Genomic DNA, 18945 nt, shown 5'->3' with positions numbered 1-18945 from the left:
GCACACGTCAGCAAACTCATTGGCAGTGGGAAGAGTGGCTATACATCCCTGCAAACGATGACGCCACTGATGAGCAATGTTCACATGACGTCAAATTGTGGGGCATTATAGGGACGTCGTGAGGACGCCCCCGATCTTGGCGACGTGTGAGGTCGTAATGATGTCATATCGTGACGTCATCATGTGGTGATTCTTCGCGTCACTCTTCCTGACGTCATGATGCCGATGGGCAATTTTCACAATGGATGAGGCATATAAGTTTGTGCCTTAAAACCGGTTCGACGCATAGCCGAAGGGCTATAGTTGCGGGTCCAGTGACAAGAGAATGCAATAATTGCTAGTACATAACAAGACAAGTCACATGAGTGAGTGAGTGAGTGAGTGAGTGAGTGAGTGAGTGAATGCCATGGACGTATAGCCAAGGGAGGTTGGGTGACTCAACAACATCCTCTCCCCGAATTTTTTCAATTTCTGGTTATGCCCATGCATTGTGAGTAAAACTTCATTAGAGTCCTTTAACATATCTTATGCCCCTGACACACGGGCACCCTGAAGTCCTTTAGACAAGGGGACATCTTTCAGAAAGGCGTTCGGGCGCAGTGACACACGACAAAGGAGTAACGCCTTTCCAGCAAAGATTTTTTTCACAAAAGCAGATCCCGCATCTACTTTTCTGGCAGGAAGGGAGTACTCTCGCATACAGTGTGCATAATTTATCAATAGAAGAAAACGTGTCGCAACACTGCGGTGCCCTGTCAGTATTTTTTTTTTTTTTTTGCGCTGAGAAAATTTTTTATTTTCAGCAGCAGTGCGACTTGTTGAAAAGTGAAGGCCTATAGTCTGTCCATACTCTCAAACGCCTGCATTACGTCACTAGCGCGATCATGTTAGGATTGGCAGCGGCAGTTGCAATGTACTCGCGCATATTACTCGCGCAATGCACCGCAATGCACTCGCGCATATTAGTTGTGACCCTCTCTACCGGAGGGCGTAGGCTGTCCGCAATGAAACGGAAGGTGGCTGGGCTCACTCGAAAACACTGCTTAAAGTGGCCGTTGCCTAATAACGGCAATGTGTCTTCGAACCAGCGTTCGTTGCGCACATAGGCCCACCTTTCGCGGTTGATGGCTCGGGGGGACAGTGCGGAAGCAGTCAAAATGAAGTTGTTCATGACGAGTGATTGTTTGAGGCTCATCACTCTTGCCTTCGCAGCGTTTAGCTCATCTTCGATGGAGCCGAGGGCGACAAGAGTCAGGCCCACCTCAACTGTTGCTTTATCTGTCTCTGCGCTGAGACATCGCAGGACCACGACGGAACGCGGCACGCCGTCACTGACCCAGCTGGACGCAGCCATGTAAAAAGCACGACAAAAAACAAAAACAGCAAAACACCGACTGTTCATAGTTGCCAGACTAACTTAAGTTGCTGCTAAAAACGCAAAAAAGGGAAAGAAAATTACAGGTATGCGCATTATAAGCCACCAGACAATTAAAAAAAACGGTTTTATGCTCCGGCGTCGCTGAATGTGATGTACATGCGCAGATTCTTTTTAATATTTCCAATCTTGCTGCTTCCACAAACAGCGCCATTTTTTTCTGCAGCGTTCTTCTGAGGCACCGCCTAAAGCAGTAGTCCGGTGCCGTGTGTCATCAGCGCCACTCCTTTCTGCAAATGGTCCCCTTAGGCGACAAAAAGGGGTTTACTTCAAAGTACTTTACTTTTGCCCGTGTGTCACGGGTATTATTTGCCCTAGAGAACTTGGTCGAGAGTCATTCCTTTCAACAGCGATGCGTGTATGTACTGCCTTGCGTTATAACTGGAGTTGATCGTGAGCGACGGGGCAGTAGCATCATAGGTGGCCACGTATGTGCGTACTGGCCATTCCGATCACGTTTGGCTGTCGGTGGCGCGTTCGGCCGAGATCTGCTGTCATTGCCGCCGTACTAGAATAGCGGTAAAACGTAAGCGCGCTCTTATTCTCAGTCGCCGCGCGTGCGACTCGGCACTTCGGGGGCGTCCACTTAAACTATATACGAGCTCTGGAACGGACAACATCATTAAATCAAGGACCAAAAAAAACCGCTATGCGTTTGTGGATACACAGCACGTCAACGTGCGTGACATGACAGTATAGGCCACTTATAACGAGCACGACTATTTCTCACAGTGAGGAAATGTGTGACGCAAGGTCACACAGACAGTGATCATATATGTAACTCATCAAATCAGCCAGTCAGTCAGTTAAAAAGTCAATTAGTTAGTTAGTCAGTCAGTTAAAGAGTTAGTAAGTGAAAATTTAGTTAAAGTTAGTTAGCAAGTTAATTGGCAAGTTTGATATCAAGCTAGTCAGCTATCTAGTTAGTTAGTTAGTTAATTTGTTAGTTGGTTAGTTAGTTAGTTAGTTAGTTAGTTAGTTAGTTAGTTAGTTAGTTAGTTAGTTAGTTAGTTAGTTAGTTAGTTAGTTAGTTATGTGAAAATTGTGCCACTTCTCATGCATAAGATGCGAACGACTACTTGTTTTATGCATACTTTTGTTAATTGACACCCTACACCTGTACATCAAACGAATGTTAAACAGAGGCGTCTATGTTGGAAAGTGCAAGAACGTGGAACACCACACTCCGAGGAGAAAGCTCGAAAAAAAAGCTGTTGAACAATGAGAACACGAAGTCTGACTATAAAAAAATGTGGTACGCACTACAGCGCTTCTCAAGGTGACATCGTGTTTAGGACATGTAACGCCCGAGAATATAGCTTTTATTTAAGTAGGGTGGAGTATACATTCTTCTTCTTTTATATGCTGCCGCTCTTTGTTTTCATTTGCCTGCGCACAACTTTTTCCTCTGTTCGTATTAGGTTATTGAAAATAGTAAGCCACTACAGGTCGCAGTTTTCTTTTTTTCTTCTCTCATTTACAGATGCAAACCATGGACAGTTTAAACTAGAGTCTGTAACACTGCGCTAGTCGCTTTACTCCGTGCGCAGTGGTCGAAAAAATTGACGCGGCTGATTTGTAGCTGTTGTAGTTTCCTGCAACTTGATACCTCGTACTTCATCGACACGGAAAGACGGACGAGCCGGTGGAAGTGATCCGCGAATAATCCCTTCGAAGCGAAGCCGTTTCGCGTACACAACGAAAGGCGGGCCTCGGTCACCCGAACGAACTGAACCGTGACGGACGACTGCAGTGGTGGTCGAGGCGAAGCCACGGCGACCCGCTACGCGCTACCAAAGCCGCTTTCGCACTAATCCCCCAGTGGGACTGCTCGCTGACCGTCCCGATGGAGATAGAAACAGTTCCAAGCGGCTGATGGTCTTTTGTCAGAGCACTATACACGTCACGAAGCCATTTGAGTGCATTGTCATGCGTGGGCTTCTTCCTCTTTTTTTTTCCTTTTTTTTACATAAAAGCTGTCTTTGCGGACCCTGCGCCTGTAATAATTATCGGAGTTTAATGCCCCGAAACCACGCCATGATTATGAGTGACGCCATATAAAGTTGAGGGTTTCGGGAATTTCGACCACCTGGGGTTTATTAACGTGCACCTATATCCAAGTACATGCCGCATCAATAATTTCTGCCTCCGTCGAAAATGTGGCCGCCGTGGAGGGGATTCGATCCCACGACCTACGGGCGTCATTGCTACAACACCACGGCGGGATCGTATACGACGGTTTCATCGGCGCTCGCTAAAACAGGTCACGTGACAGGAGGGAAAAGAGGAGCCTCCTGAGAGGTGGAAAGGAAAGGAGGTGGAAAGGAAGAACGGAGAGGAGGCGAAGCTGAAGGGGAGTGAATAACAACACTCGTAAATCGAAGTAAATTTAACCGGTTCTTCGCGGTCTGAGACAGGTATCATAACCATAGCACTAATAGCCACTAGGAAATTTCGGCCACTTGAGGTTTTACGAACTGCAGGCCTCCAGCATATAGCCTTCATAGAATGGCACGAAAACCACAACTTAGCAGTTATTTTGGATACGTATGATAACGAAGCGCAATTATACTTAAGCCAATTAACTGTCAGGGTAGGTAAAAATTAAGTGAAAGAGTTTATTGAAAATGGTTTTCTTGTTAGCAGCTGAAACCATTGCGTCACCTGACGGAACATATCGCAACGACGTACTTCTTTCTATGTGGCATCTGGTATTCGCTTCGACACTGGGCCTAAATTAAATTTTGACCCACGAAGTACACTAGGGCAAATGAACGCCGATGCTAGGGCCACTACCAGATACCGGAATGAAGTATTGGAATCGCCTCCAAAATATGTTTCTTTTTTCTTCTTTTTTTTTTGACGTTGAAACTAGGGAACGTAGGACGAATGTATAGGTTGGCTGTGCGAGAATGAAGATTTGTTGACTCAACTAAGAATGAAAGAAAAGCAAAAAGAGACTCGATGATATAGAGGAAAGAAAATTATCTGGTGGCCAGACAGGTGATTTCCACAGCCAGGTGCAAATTATTTTCTATTACGGGGCAGCGATAGCTTGTAAGCTGTACGACCGTCTTCCAACCACCAGGGTCGGTATTCACAAAAAAAAAACATGTTGTTTTAAAAAATATTTGCAAGAGAATATTTCAGCCTATCAGAAATCGGGACCTATTAGCGAAACCGGCTGACCCAGATTCCCTGAAGATCTCTTCACTTGAGCTGTCCCTAATACTGACGATGACCATGGATCTTGTCTGGTGGTTTCTTTCTCCACGACTTGAATGCTTGAGTTACATCGATCACGGCTAAGGATTACGTTGAATTGGATTATTTTGGCAAAGTCTTCATGTGCCCACGTGATCACTTACTATACCATAGGTCGGCAAAACCACGCACGAGTCGACACACTCGTACACAGCCGTGAGTCAGGCTCAGTGATTCCGCTTGAGAAACCTTTTAGTGAGCCCGATGGGCAAAATGTATTTCATGAGTGAGTTTGAGTGAGGTACACATTTTTTCGCCGATCTATGCTTATTGCTGTGTTTCTGCGGTCAACGGGACTCGCAAAACGACTGACACACTCCCCTGCTTAAGTGTGTGCGCGTTTTCTTTTTTTTTTCTTAAACCTTTCCTTCTCTTTCTTTTCCCCTCCTCACCTTTTCATCTTCATTTCTCTTTCCCCAGTGCAGGGTAGCAAGCCGAAGATATTCTTCTGGGGTGCTATTCTGGACATTGTCGAACTCCACCATGTTGTCAGATTCCGTCATTGATCGATGCTAATTGGCCGAGTCAGCTGCTCCGACCTCTCTGATTGGCTTAAAATGCCGCCATTACGAAATTTGACAATATGGCGGAATTAGACAGTGTCCAGAATAGCACACCTGGTTAACCTCCCTGCCTTTCGCTCAACCTTATTTTCTCTCTCTCTCTCTCTCTCTCTCTACCAGTATCAACGTCTTGGTTAAAATATTGCCTTTCAGTTTCAGTTTCAGTTTTTCAGTTTATTATCCATTTCAAAAAAGTAGTACAGTAATATTAATATACAGACGAGGGTCCCAAAGTTAAAAACTGTAACGGGACCCTCAAGGCATTATAACAATCAATAAATCAGATCAAGTTAACAAGCAACGAGTGAATGGAAATCAATTATACAATATAGAGTGATAAGTAATTATTATAGGCTAAGTGACACATCAGGCAAAAAAAAGCAAGGCATATAAGGAAAGAAAAAAGAAAGAACGGAAAAAAAAAACATCTCGTTCAGTGGCGGACATTGTCAATCGAAATGCAATGATCTAAATGGCATAACCAAAAACGCAAAGCCCCCAAAAAGCCCATATACAGGCAGCTAATAATTTAACAGAAAACTTTTAAGCGACTTTTTGAATGATGACAATGTGGGCATCGTTTTAACAGGAAGAGGCATGTTATTCCAAAAAGTAATGGCCGCAAAGGCAGTGGTCATTTTTCCATAATTTGTGCGCGACGCGGGTAGCAAAAAGTTAAGGTTCATTGCAAATCTGGTTACATTGTTGTTTTGTAAGAAAACTGAATCAATGAACTCGAACGGTAGCAGTGCATTGCGCCATTGAAACAGAAGAACGGCTATGCTATAAAAAAATAACTTTTACGAACAGGTAGGATTTTGTTGTCTTGGAGTAGATGGCCTGCACTGGAGTATCGTGAGCTATTAGTGATAATGCGGATCGCCTGATTTTGTATGTTCTGAATGGGTGATAGATGACAGTCATACGTGTTTCCCCAAGCAGCGATACCATACATGATATGGGAATGAATGAAGGCGAAATACAGAGACATAAGTACGTTTATATGAAAAACTTCACGAGCTTTTATTATAGACCGAATTCCGAATGCAGTTTTCTTTCTGAGGTGATCAGTGTGGAGATTAAACTTTAAATGGCAGTCAAGATGTACACCAAGAAAAATTACAGTATCACAGGTGGGTATAGAGTGAGGACCTAGGGTTAAGGGTTGATGAAAAGGCAATGGCCTTTGAGCGGACCTAAATATCATAAACTTGGTTTTGGCTGGGTTAATAATAAGTTGGTTCTCGTAGCACCATTTAGTAATATCTAGATTCAAGTGTTGTTCAAGTGTAAAGTAAGAGCAGTTAGAGAGTCCTCAGCTGCAGTTATAGTCGTGTCGTCTGCGTATAACACGCAGTGAGTTGATTTAATTGCATCGACAAGGTCATTAATATAAATAATAAATAATAAAGGGCCCAAAATAGACCCCTGGGGCACGCCTTGATTGATTAGCTTAGTTTCAGAAGAAGCGCCTGATACGTACACCGAGCATTCTCTATTGTGCAGATAATTTTTCAGGAAGGTTAATGGAGCTCCAGTTACCCCATAGGCCTCCAATTTGTTAAACAGGGTGGCATGATTAATGGTGTCAAAGGCCTTGGTGAAATCTGGGAAGACAGATCCAACAAATTTACCAGAGTCAATCGATTTTTTTAAGTAATTTATTAATGAAACTAGTGCTAAGCTTGTCGAACTGCCTGAACGAAAGCCAAATTGACACGGATGGAGTATATTAAATTTGCTTAGGTAATTAATTAAACGATCAACGAACAGTTTTTCAATAACTTTGCTGAGGGAAGAAAGAATTGACATGGGCCCATAATTAGAAACTGTTCTTTTGTCACCCTTTTTGAATACCGGAACTATTTTAGATTTCTTTAAAAGTTTAGGAAATACGCCTTGCTGAAACATTAGATTAATGATATCACTAAGTATCCCAGAAATATTACGCGCAACCAGTTTTAAGTGATACGCAGAAATATTGTCAAGACCTGCGCATTTATTTTTTAGATTCAAGAGAACTGAGCATACTTCGTCAGCGGTTACGGGCAAAAGAAAAAATGAAGAAGCGACCCGAGAAACGGAACATTTTGGTATGCCCGATTGTGTAGTAGGAATGCTAGAAAAAAAAACGCTGAAAGCATTTGCAATAGAAGTTGGCTGTTGCAAAGAAATATTATTATATATTATTTCAGATATAGGTGAGTTTCCAGATGATTCGTTTAAAAAGTTGTTCAAAAGATTCCATTGTTTTTTAGGGTCCTCCTGATGTTTGGTCAACTCATTTTCATAATAACGCTTTTTTGCTTCTCGGAGTAAAATTTTCAAATTGTTGCAATATTTCCTGTATCGGCGGGCAAGCGAAGTATTAAAAGGCTGTCTTTTTGTTTTTTTGTAAAGGTTATCTTTTTTACGAACACTTGTCAATAAGCCGTTTGTCATCCATGGATTGTGGGGAAATTTATACCGTTTTTTGCATTTAACAGTTGATGTACTAGATGTTACGGCCTTTAAAAATAAAGCGCAGAATTTCTGTAGCATAGCCTCTACGTCGGAGCAGGAATTATCAAGAATATCGGACTTAACAATTGACCAGTCAGTTGTAGCTATAGCATCGATAAACTTGTCATGATGCAGCACAGATGTGTAAAAACAGCTATCGACACTGGAGCGCCTAGCATTAAATGTTATGTAAACGGGGAAGTGATCTGTAATGTATGTGTCAACCACGCCAGCCTCGGGGGCGGGAGAAAAATTGCATAAGACATGATCTAAAAGAGATTGGGAACCCTGGTGGCCACATCTTGTTGGAGCAGTGATAAGTGATTCGTAGCCGAAGCCACTGAAGCAGTTCGTGTAAGCTGAGTAGACACTGGATTCCATATCTAATAAGTTTATGTTGATGTCCCCTACCAGTACAACTTGCTTATTCTCAAAAGATAGCTTGTGAAGTAATCTATCAAGATTTGACAGAAATTCTAGAACAGGAGATGAAGGATAGCGATACACACTGCCAATAATTAATTTTTTTTCGTTGTTTAGGGGTGACTTGCCACATTCGATCCACACAGATTCGCACAGTGGTACGGTGAAAGACAGATCAAACCTGCGCGTGTACGAAACCCCACTGGAAACAAAAATTGCAGCCCCACCATGCGCGTCATAAGATCGGTGACAATACTCTGCCTGATACTGTGGAAAAGAATACATGTTACGGTCTGCGTCGCACAACCACGGTTCCGAAAGGCAGATAAACGAAAACTGGTGGTGCAGTAGAGAAAGAAAAGTGGTAATCGCGTCATAGTTCTTTCGGATGCTGCGAGCATTAAAATGAATTAGCGAATATTTCTGTAACGTAAGCGAATGTTTGAGGTTGCTAACGGTAATCGAAGACATAAAAAAAGAAAAAACTTAGTGGTCGATACAGAATATGTAAGGCGTCGTTTAAATGAAAATCGAAAGGTCAGAGTCGGTATTTATTCGAAAGACCCTGGTATCTTCAGACTTGCGTGCTAGGATGCGACAGTTCTCTGTCCAGAGAAATTTCCACTGGTGCTCTTTCTTGAGAGCCAGTGCCCTAGCAAATAGCTTCTTATTCTCAGCAGTAAGGTGGTCATTCGTATAAATAGCCTGGTCAGAAGATTCCGAAAAGCCAATGCTGCCAGTGCGAAGCCGAGCCTTGCGAGCTTTGCGGATGAAGTCATTTTTTTTGTCACGACTGCAAAACCGAGCAATGATGTTGTTCACTGCTGATTTCGTGGGAACACGATGCACTGTGTGTATGTCAGCAGGTGTTACAGTACATCCTATTGCATCGCCCATGCGCTTTAGAATGGCAGTACAGTCCTCGCCTTTAGTCGTTGGTACACCTTTAATTCCTATATTGTTTTGTCGAGAATATTGCTCAAGTTCAGCCAAACGGGTTTCAAGAGACTCGTTATGGGCCATTAGCGCTTTATTTTCTGCAATGAGCGCATTCTGCTTCACACACATGTTATCGTACTGAGCACTGAGGAACTGAACGCTCTCGCATAGTTTTGCATGTTCTTCAAGGCCTTTGTCATCCAGTGTTTTCCTAGTCTCCGCCTTGAACTCTTTAACTGCAGTTTCTAATTGCTCTTGAAACGCAGATTCAAGCGCTTCAATTTTTTTAGCAAGTTCAGGACAGGTAGGCATTGTATACAGGTCAAAAGCAGCGTTGAGCAGCAGTCACGGTAATTTTTACAGCACAGAATAGTTACATAAAATTCGCACACCAACCTGGGAATACAGAGTGAGGCGATTCAGAGCGTGCACATTCCGCCGTGACTGCTGCTGCTGCAATGGATTCCAGGCAGTCCAGAGTGGTCCTTATAGCCCCGTTTTGGATTGTTTATATCATTTTTTATATTTTATTACAACATGAACAGCATGTAGTATTACCTACATTGTTATATGTGAGCCGTAAACCAATGCAGTGTTTGAAGTGAAGCAATGTGTTGTGGAATATTTTTATTAGGGCGAGAAAGCATTGGCTGCCTCATCGAACGAGAAATATGACCGTTGGCGGCGACCGTCCCGCAGCGTTGAGTCACGAGTGATGCAAAAAATTCAACTACGTCACAAAAGATTACACGATTACCTAACAGATCACACAATATCGTCCCGTAGTATGACGTCACAAATTTGTGCGTGGCATTATGTGACGTAACGCCACATGATGCCGTTGTAGCGCCCTCCTTTAGGTGGCGAATGAAACCGGAAAGCGCGGGGCCTCAAGAGGTGAAAATGAAGGCGGCGCTTGGCGGGGGCCCGTGAGGCCACGGCTTGTGTTCCCTGCTCCTTTGTGCATATTCTGAGAAGAAAAGGATGGTTTTCGCCTTTTTCGTTAGGTTTTTAATAAATTTATTAAAAACGGGGGAAGCGTCGAGGCAGTGAAGAGGAAACTTGGGATAGGCAAAAATAGGATGTATAACACTAAGGGACAAAGAAGGCAAAATAACTACCAATATGGATAAGATAGTTAAGATAGCGGAGATGTTTAACAGAGATTAATATAGTAGCCAGCACAACCACGACCTTAATATAAGAACTAGCAGTAACCCAGATGACACCCCACGAGTAATGATAGAAGTCAGAAAAGCCTTGGAGAGCATGCAAAAAGGCAAAGCTGCTGGTGAGGATCAGGTAACATCAGATCTGCTGAAAGATGGAGGACAGATTGTGTTAGAAAAACTAGCCACCCTGTTTACGAGGTGTCTTCTGACGGGAAGAGTACCAGAGTCTTGGAAGAACGCTAACATCATCTTAATACATAAGAAAGGAAATGACAAGCACTTGAAGAATTACAGGCCGATCAGCTCGCTCTCTGTAGTAAGCTATATACAAAGGTTATTGCTAACAGAGTAAAGAAAACACTAGAATTTAATCAACCAAAGGAACAAGGAAGATTTCGAACAGGCTACTCACCAATCGACCACATTCATACTATCAATCAGGTAATAGAGAAATGCTCAGAATATAACCAACCACTTTACATAACCTTCATAGATTACGAGAAGGCGTTTAACTCAGTAGAAATATCAGCCGTCATGCAGACACTGCGGAATCAGGGTGTCGATAAAGTATATATAAACATCCCGGAAGAAATCTACAGGGGATCAACCGCTACCATAATGCTTCATAAAAAAAGCAACGGAATACCAATCGAGAAGGGTGTAAGGCAAGGGGACACAATCTACCCAATGCTATTTACTGCGTGCTTACAGGAGGTTTTCTGAAGCATAGAATGGGAACAGCTAGAGATAAGAGTTAATGGAGAGTACCTTAGTAACCCGCGCTTCGCCGATGACACTGCATTACTGAGTAACTCAGGGGACGAATTGTAACTCGTGATTACGGAGTTCGACTAGGAGAGCAGAAAGGTGTGTTTCAAAATTAATCTGCAGAAAACGAAAGTAATGTACAACAACATCGGAAAAGAGCAGCGCTTCGAGATAGGTAATAGTGCACTTCAAGTTGTAAAAGACAACGTCTACTTAGGGCAGGTAATAGCCGTGGAGCCAAATGACGACATTGAAGTAACTTGAAGAATAAGATTGGGGTGGAAAACATTTGGCAAGCACTTTCAAATTTTGACAGGTAGATTGCCACTATCCCTCAAGAGGAAGGTATATAACAGCTGTATCTTGCCGGTACTTAGCTACGGACCAGAAACCTGGAGACTTACAAAGAGGGTTCAGCTTAAATTAAGAACGACGCAGCGAGCAATGGAAAGAAAAATGGTAGGTGTAACCATAAGAGACAAGAAGAGAGCAGAGTGGATTAGAAAACAAACGAGGGTTGAGGATATCATAGCATCAAGGCTATGTACGCAGCTTCTTGTTGGCTGCTTCACATTACATCGATTACCCCGCTGTGCGACATTTCCCAGATTATAAAAGGAAGTAAAAAAACTGTAGGGGGCACCCGGGTTTGAACCGGGGACCTCTCGATCTGCAGTCGAATGCTCTATCACTGAGCTATACCCCCGAACGTCTACGCTCAGGCAACTCACACCGGCTTCCAGTTCAAACGCGAGTCATTTGAAGCTTTCGTATTATTTACTCTGACCGTATATTGAATGGCATACACAACTGTTATAATAGTCTTGAACTCTACCTCGAAGATAAGATAAACAAACCAGGGTTGAGGATATCATAGCATCAAGGCTATGTAGGCAGCTTCTTGTTGGCTGCTTCACAATACATCAATTACCCCGCTGTGCGACATTTCCCAGATTATAAAAAGGAAGTAAAAAACCGTAGGGGGCACCCGGGTTTGAACCGGGGACCTCTCGATCTGCAGTCGAATGCTCTACCACTGAGCTATACCCCCGAACGTCTACGCTCAGGCAACTCACACCGGCTTCCAGTTCTAACGCGAGTCATTTGAAGCTTTCGTATTATTTACTCTGACCGTATATTGAATGGCATACACAATTTTTATAATAGTCTTGAACTCTACCTCGAAGATAAGATAAAGAAACGAGGGTTGAGGATATCATAGCATCAAGGCTATGAACGCAGCTTTTTTTGGCTGCTTCACATTACATCGATTACCCCGTTGTGCGAGATTACCCAGATTATAAAAGGAAGTAAAAAACTGTATGGGGCACCCGGCTTTGAACCGGGGACCTCTCGATCTGCAGTCAAATGCTCTACCACTGAGCTATACCCCCGAACGCCTACGCTCAGGCAACTCACACCGGCTTCCAGTTCAAACGCGAGTCATTTGAAGCTTTCGTATTATTTACTCTGACCGTATATTGAATGGCATACACAACTCTTATAATAGTCTTGAACTTTACCTCGAAGATAAGATAAACAAACGAGGGTTGAGGATATCACAGCATCAAGGCTATGTACGCAGCTTTTGTTGGCTGCTTCACATTACATCGATTACCCCGCTGCGCGACATTTCCCAGAGTATAAAAGGAAGTAAAAAACCGTAGGGGGCACCCGGGTTTGAACCGGGGACCTCTCGATCTGCAGTCGAATGCTCTACCACTGAGCTATACCCCCGAACGTCTACGCTCAGGCAACTCACACCGGCTTCCAGTTCAAACGCGAGTCATTTGAAGCTTTCGTATTATTTACTCTGACCGTATATTGAACGGCATACACAACTGTTATATTAGTCTTGAACTCTACCTCGAAGATAAGATAAAAAAACGAGGGTTGAGGATTTCATAGCATAGGGCTATGTAGGCAGCTTTTTGTTGGCTGCTCCACATTACATCGATTACCCCGCTGTGCGACATTTTCCAGATTATAAAAAGAAGTAAAAAACCGTAGGGGGCACCCGGTTTTGAACCGGGGACCTCTCGATCTGCAGTCGAATGCTCTACCACTGAGCTATACCCCCGAACGTCTACGCTCAGGCAACTCACACCGGCTTCCAGTTCAAACGCGAGTCATTTGAAGCTTTCGTATTATTTACTTTGACCGTATATTGAATGGCATACACAATTGTTATAATAGTCTTGAACTCTACCTCGAACATAAGATAAACAAACGAGGGTTGAGGATATCATAGCATCAAGGCTATGTACGCAGCTTTTTTTGGCTGCTTCACATTACATCGATTACCCCGTTGTGCGACATTTCCCAGATTATAAAAGGAAGTAAAAAACTGTAGGGGGCACCCGGGTTTGAACTGGGGATTTCTCGATCTGCAGTCGAATGCTCTACCACTGAGCTATACCCCCGAACGCCTACGCTCAGGCAACTCACACCGGCTTCCAGTTCAAACACGAGTCATTTGAAGCTTTCGTATTATTTACTCTGACCGTATATTGAATGGCATACACAACTCTTATAATAGTCTTGAACTTTCTCTCGAAGATAAGATAAACAAACGAGGGTTGAGGATATCACAGCATCAAGGCTATGTACGCAGCTTTTGTTGGCTGCTTCACATTACATCAATTACCCCGCTGTGCGACATTTCCCAGATTATAAAAGGAAGTAAAAAACTGTAGGGGGCACCCGGGTTTGAACCGGGGATTTCTCGATCTGCAGTCGAATGCTCTACCACTGAGATATACCCCCGAACGCCTACGCTCAGGCAACTCACACCGGCTTCCAGTTCAAACACGAGTCATTTGAAGCTTTCGTATTATTTACTCTGACCGTATATTGAATGGCATACACAACTCTTATATTAGTCTTCAACTCTACCTCGAAGATAAGATAAAAAAACGAGGGTTGAGGATATCATAGCATCAAAGCTATGTAGGCAGCTTCTTGTTGGCTGCTTCACATTACATCGATTACCCCGTTGTGCGAGATTACCCAGATTATAAAAGGAAGTAAAAAACTGTAGGGGGCACCCGGGTTTGAACCGGGGACCTCTCGATCTGCAGTCGAATGCTCTACCACTGAGCTATACCCCCAAATGCCTACGCTCAGGCAACTCACACCGGCTTCCAGTTCAAACGCGAGTCATTTGAAGCTTTCGTATTATTTACTCTGACCGTATATTGAATGGCATACACAACTGTTATAATAGTCTTGAACTCTACCTCGAAGATAAGATAAACAAACCAGGGTTGAGGATATCATAGCATCAAGGCTATGTAGGCAGCTTCTTCTTGGCTGCTTCACATTACATCAATTACCCCGCTGTGCGACATTTCCCAGATTATAAAAGGAAGTAAAAAAACTGTAGGGGGCACCCGGGTTTGAACCGGGGACCTCTCGATCTGCAGTTGAATGCTCTACCACTGAGCTATACCCCCGAACGTCTACGCTCAGGCAACTCACACCGGCTTCCAGTTCTAACGCGAGTCATTTGAAGCTTTCGTATTATTTACTCTGACCGTATATTGAATGGCATACACAATTGTTATAATAGTCTTGAACTCTACCTCGAATATAAGATAAAAAAAAGGGGGTTGAGGATATCATAGCATCAAGGCTATGTACGAAGCTTTTTTTGGCTGCTTCACATTACATCGATTACCCCGTTGTGCGAGATTACCCAGATTATAAAAGGAAGTAAAAAACTGTAGGGGGCACCCGGGTTTGAACCGGGGACCTCTCGATCTGCAGTCGAATGCTCTACCACTGAGCTATACCCCCAAATGCCTACGCTCAGGCAACTCACACCGGCTTCCAGTTCAAACGCGAGTCATTTGAAGCTTTCGTATTATTTACTCTGAACGTATATTGAATGGCATACACAACTCTTATAATAGTCTTGAACTTTACCTCGAAGATAAGATAAACGAACGAGGGTTGAGGATATCACAGCATCAAGGCTATGTACGCAGCTTTTGTTGGCTGCTTCACATTACATCGATTACCCCGCTGCGCGACATTTCCCAGAGTATAAAAGGAAGTAAAAAACCGTAGGGGGCATCCGGGTTTGAACCGGGGACCTCTCGATCTGCAGTCGAATGCTCTACCACTGAGCTATTACCCGAACGTCTACGCTCAGGCAACTCACACCGGCTTCCAGTTCAAACGCGAGTCATTTGAAGCTTTCGTATTATTTAATCTGACCGTATATTGAATGGCATACACAACTGTTATAATAGTCTTGAACTCTACCTCGAAAATAAGATAAACAAACGAGGGTTGAGGATATCATAGCATTAAGGCTATGTAGGCAGCTTTTTCTTGGCTGCTTCACATTACATCGATTACTCCGCTGTGCGACATTTCTCTGATTATAAAAGGAAGTAAAAAAACTGTAGGGGGCACCCGGGTTTGAATCGGCGACCTCTCGATCTGCAGTCGAATTCTCTACCCCTGAGCTATACCCCCGAACGTCTACGCTCAGGCAACTCACACCGGCTTCCAATTCAAACGCGAGTCATTTGAAGCTTTCGTATTATTTACTCTGACCGTATATTGAATGGCATACACAACTGTTATATTAGTCTTGAAGTCTACCTCGAAGATGAGATAAACAAACGAGGGTTGAGGATATCATAGCATCAAAGCTATGTAGGCAGCTTCTTGTTGGCTGCTTCACATTACCTCGATTATCCCGCTGTGCGACATTTCCCAGATTATAAAAGGAAGTAGAAAAATCATAGGGGGCACCCGGGTTTGAACAGGGGACCTCTCGATCTGCAGTCGAATGGTCTACCACTGAGCTATACCCCCGAACGTCTACGCTCAGGACACTCACACCGTCTTCCAGTTCAAACGCGAGTCATTTGAAGCTTTCGTATTATTTACTCTGACCGTATATTGAATGGCATACATGACTGTTATAGTAGTCTTGAAGTCTACCTAGAGGATAAGATAAACGAACGAGGGTTGAGGATATCATAGCATCAAGGCTATGTAGGCAGCATCTTGTTGGCTGCTTCAATTTACATCGATTACCCCGCTGTGCGACATTTTCCAGATTATAAAAGGAAGTAAAAAACCGTAGGGGGCACCCGGTTTTGAACCGGGGACCTCTCGATCTGCAGTCGAATGCTCTACCACTGAGCTATACCCCCGAACGTCTACGCTCAGGCAACTCACACCGGCTTCCAGTTCAAACGCGAGTCATTTGAAGCTTTCGTATTATTTACTCTGACCGTATATTGAATGGCATACACAATTGTTATAATAGTCTTGAACTCTACCTCGAATATAAGATAAAAAAAAGGGGGTTGAGGATATCATAGCATCAAGGCTATGTACGAAGCTTTTTTTGGCTGCTTCACATTACATCGATTACCCCGTTGTGCGAGATTACCCAGATTATAAAAGGAAGTAAAAAACTGTAGGGGGCACCCGGGTTTGAACCGGGGACCTCTCGATCTGCAGTCGAATGCTCTACCACTGAGCTATACCCCCAAATGCCTACGCTCAGGCAACTCACACCGGCTTCCAGTTCAAACGCGAGTCATTTGAAGCTTTCGTATTATTTACTCTGAACGTATATTGAATGGCATACACAACTCTTATAATAGTCTTGAACTTTACCTCGAAGATAAGATAAACGAACGAGGGTTGAGGATATCACAGCATCAAGGCTATGTACGCAGCTTTTGTTGGCTGCTTCACATTACATCGATTACCCCGCTGCGCGACATTTCCCAGAGTATAAAAGGAAGTAAAAAACCGTAGGGGGCATCCGGGTTTGAACCGGGGACCTCTCGATCTGCAGTCGAATGCTCTACCACTGAGCTATTACCCGAACGTCTACGCTCAGGCAACTCACACCGGCTTCCAGTTCAAACGCGAGTCATTTGAAGCTTTCGTATTATTTACTCTGACCGTATATTGAATGGCATACACAATTGTTATAATAGTCTTGAACTCTACCTCGAATATAAGATAAAAAAAAGGGGGTTGAGGATATCATAGCATCAAGGCTATGTACGAAGCTTTTTTTGGCTGCTTCACATTACATCGATTACCCCGTTGTGCGAGATTACCCAGATTATAAAAGGAAGTAAAAAACTGTAGGGGGCACCCGGGTTTGAACCGGGGACCTCTCGATCTGCAGTCGAATGCTCTAATACTGAGCTATACCCCCAAATGCCTACGCTCAGGCAACTCACACCGGCTTCCAGTTCAAACGCGAGTCATTTGAAGCTTTCGTATTATTTACTCTGAACGTATATTGAATGGCATACACAACTCTTATAATAGTCTTGAACTTTACCTCGAAGATAAGATAAACGAACGAGGGTTGAGGATATCACAGCATCAAGGCTATGTACGCAGCTTTTGTTGGCTGCTTCACATTACATCGATTACCCCGCTGCGCGACATTTCCCAGAGTATAAAAGGAAGTAAAAAACCGTAGGGGGCATCCGGATTTGAACCGGGGACCTCTCGATCTGCAGTCGAATGCTCTACCACTGAGCTATTACCCGAACGTCTACGCTCAGGCAACTCACACCGGCTTCCAGTTCAAACGCGAGTCATTTGAAGCTTTCGTATTATTTAATCTGACCGTATATTGAATGGCATACACAACTGTTATAATAGTCTTGAACTCTACCTCGAAAATAAGATAAACAAACGAGGGTTGAGGATATCATAGCATTAAGGCTATGTAGGCAGCTTTTTCTTGGCTGCTTCACATTACATCGATTACTCCGCTGTGCGACATTTCTCTGATTATAAAAGGAAGTAAAAAAACTGTAGGGGGCACCCGGGTTTGAATCGGCGACCTCTCGATCTGCAGTCGAATTCTCTACCCCTGAGCTATACCCCCGAACGTCTACGCTCAGGCAACTCACACCGGCTTCCAATTCAAACGCGAGTCATTTGAAGCTTTCGTATTATTTACTCTGACCGTATATTGAATGGCATACACAACTGTTATAATAGTCTTGAAGTCTACCTCGAAGATGAGATAAACAAACGAGGGTTGAGGATATCATAGCATCAAAGCTATGTAGGCAGCTTCTTGTTGGCTGCTTCTCATTACCTCGATTATCCCGCTGTGCGACATTTCCCAGATTATAAAAGGAAGTAGAAAAATCATAGGGGGCACCCGGGTTTGAACAGGGGACCTCTCGATCTGCAGTCGAATGGTCTACCACTGAGCTATACCCCCGAACGTCTACGCTCAGGACACTCACACCGTCTTCCAGTTCAAACGCGAGTCATTTGAAGCTTTCGTATTATTTACTCTGACCGTATATTGAATGGCATACATGACTGTTATAGTAGTCTTGAAGTCTACCTAGAGGATAAGATAAACGAACGAGGGTTGAGGATATCATAGCATCAAGGCTATGTAGGCAGCATCTTGTTGGCTGCTTCAATTTACATCGATTACCCCGCTGTGCGACATTTTCCAGATTATAAAAGAAAGTAAAAAACCGCAGGGGGCACCCGGTTTTGAACCGGGGACCTCTCGATCTGCAGTCGAATGCTCTACCACTGAGCTATACCCCCGAACGTCTACGCTCAGGCAACTCACACCGGCTTCCAGTTCAAACGCGAGTCATTTGAAGCTTTCGTATTATTTACTCTGACCGTATATTGAATGGCATACACAACTGTTAAATTAGTCTTGAACTCTACCTCGAAGATAAGATAAAAAAACGAGGGTTGAGGATTTCATAGCATCAAGGCTATGTAGGCAGCTTTTTGTTGGCTGCTTCACATTACCTCGATTACCCCGCTGTGCGACATTTCCAAGATTATAAAAAGGAAGTAGAAAACCATAGGGGGCACCCGGGTTTGAACTGGGGAC

The 18945-nt window shown here is 43.7% G+C and overlaps 20 non-coding genes across 20 annotated transcripts in view; all 20 read right to left on the bottom strand.

Annotated features, from left to right (window-relative positions):
• Positions 1-11700: 11700 nt before the first annotated feature.
• On the bottom strand, positions 11701-11772 carry TRNAC-GCA (transfer RNA cysteine (anticodon GCA)). The gene has a single exon. It is a non-coding gene; the product is annotated as a tRNA-Cys (tRNA).
• A 273-nt stretch (positions 11773-12045) lies between these two features.
• On the bottom strand, positions 12046-12117 carry TRNAC-GCA (transfer RNA cysteine (anticodon GCA)). The gene has a single exon. It is a non-coding gene; the product is annotated as a tRNA-Cys (tRNA).
• A 268-nt stretch (positions 12118-12385) lies between these two features.
• TRNAC-GCA (transfer RNA cysteine (anticodon GCA)) lies at positions 12386-12460 on the bottom strand. Its single transcript has one exon. It is a non-coding gene; the product is annotated as a tRNA-Cys (tRNA).
• A 271-nt stretch (positions 12461-12731) lies between these two features.
• On the bottom strand, positions 12732-12803 carry TRNAC-GCA (transfer RNA cysteine (anticodon GCA)). The gene has a single exon. It is a non-coding gene; the product is annotated as a tRNA-Cys (tRNA).
• A 271-nt stretch (positions 12804-13074) lies between these two features.
• On the bottom strand, positions 13075-13146 carry TRNAC-GCA (transfer RNA cysteine (anticodon GCA)). The gene has a single exon. It is a non-coding gene; the product is annotated as a tRNA-Cys (tRNA).
• A 271-nt stretch (positions 13147-13417) lies between these two features.
• Positions 13418-13489, bottom strand: TRNAC-GCA (transfer RNA cysteine (anticodon GCA)). The gene has a single exon. It is a non-coding gene; the product is annotated as a tRNA-Cys (tRNA).
• A 271-nt stretch (positions 13490-13760) lies between these two features.
• TRNAC-GCA (transfer RNA cysteine (anticodon GCA)) lies at positions 13761-13832 on the bottom strand. The gene has a single exon. It is a non-coding gene; the product is annotated as a tRNA-Cys (tRNA).
• A 272-nt stretch (positions 13833-14104) lies between these two features.
• Positions 14105-14176, bottom strand: TRNAC-GCA (transfer RNA cysteine (anticodon GCA)). Its single transcript has one exon. It is a non-coding gene; the product is annotated as a tRNA-Cys (tRNA).
• A 273-nt stretch (positions 14177-14449) lies between these two features.
• Positions 14450-14521, bottom strand: TRNAC-GCA (transfer RNA cysteine (anticodon GCA)). Its single transcript has one exon. It is a non-coding gene; the product is annotated as a tRNA-Cys (tRNA).
• Positions 14522-14792: 271 nt separating this feature from the next.
• On the bottom strand, positions 14793-14864 carry TRNAC-GCA (transfer RNA cysteine (anticodon GCA)). The gene has a single exon. It is a non-coding gene; the product is annotated as a tRNA-Cys (tRNA).
• Positions 14865-15132: 268 nt separating this feature from the next.
• Positions 15133-15216, bottom strand: TRNAC-GCA (transfer RNA cysteine (anticodon GCA)). Its single transcript has one exon. It is a non-coding gene; the product is annotated as a tRNA-Cys (tRNA).
• A 608-nt stretch (positions 15217-15824) lies between these two features.
• On the bottom strand, positions 15825-15896 carry TRNAC-GCA (transfer RNA cysteine (anticodon GCA)). The gene has a single exon. It is a non-coding gene; the product is annotated as a tRNA-Cys (tRNA).
• A 272-nt stretch (positions 15897-16168) lies between these two features.
• TRNAC-GCA (transfer RNA cysteine (anticodon GCA)) lies at positions 16169-16240 on the bottom strand. The gene has a single exon. It is a non-coding gene; the product is annotated as a tRNA-Cys (tRNA).
• Positions 16241-16511: 271 nt separating this feature from the next.
• TRNAC-GCA (transfer RNA cysteine (anticodon GCA)) lies at positions 16512-16583 on the bottom strand. The gene has a single exon. It is a non-coding gene; the product is annotated as a tRNA-Cys (tRNA).
• A 268-nt stretch (positions 16584-16851) lies between these two features.
• TRNAC-GCA (transfer RNA cysteine (anticodon GCA)) lies at positions 16852-16935 on the bottom strand. The gene has a single exon. It is a non-coding gene; the product is annotated as a tRNA-Cys (tRNA).
• A 261-nt stretch (positions 16936-17196) lies between these two features.
• TRNAC-GCA (transfer RNA cysteine (anticodon GCA)) lies at positions 17197-17268 on the bottom strand. The gene has a single exon. It is a non-coding gene; the product is annotated as a tRNA-Cys (tRNA).
• A 268-nt stretch (positions 17269-17536) lies between these two features.
• TRNAC-GCA (transfer RNA cysteine (anticodon GCA)) lies at positions 17537-17620 on the bottom strand. The gene has a single exon. It is a non-coding gene; the product is annotated as a tRNA-Cys (tRNA).
• A 608-nt stretch (positions 17621-18228) lies between these two features.
• On the bottom strand, positions 18229-18300 carry TRNAC-GCA (transfer RNA cysteine (anticodon GCA)). The gene has a single exon. It is a non-coding gene; the product is annotated as a tRNA-Cys (tRNA).
• Positions 18301-18572: 272 nt separating this feature from the next.
• Positions 18573-18644, bottom strand: TRNAC-GCA (transfer RNA cysteine (anticodon GCA)). Its single transcript has one exon. It is a non-coding gene; the product is annotated as a tRNA-Cys (tRNA).
• Positions 18645-18917: 273 nt separating this feature from the next.
• TRNAC-GCA (transfer RNA cysteine (anticodon GCA)) overlaps positions 18918-18945 on the bottom strand; it is a 72-nt gene continuing 44 nt past the window's right edge. Inside the window, exon 1 of the tRNA in view lies at positions 18918-18945. This exon is cut by the window's right edge and continues 44 nt beyond it. This is a non-coding gene — a tRNA (tRNA-Cys).

This window comes from Rhipicephalus microplus, chromosome 5, assembly GCF_043290135.1.
Source record: "Rhipicephalus microplus isolate Deutch F79 chromosome 5, USDA_Rmic, whole genome shotgun sequence".
Taxonomy (NCBI): Eukaryota; Metazoa; Arthropoda; class Arachnida; order Ixodida; family Ixodidae; genus Rhipicephalus; species Rhipicephalus microplus.
Note: the sequence above shows the minus strand (reverse complement) of the source record. Positions and strands in the feature narration are given on the sequence as shown.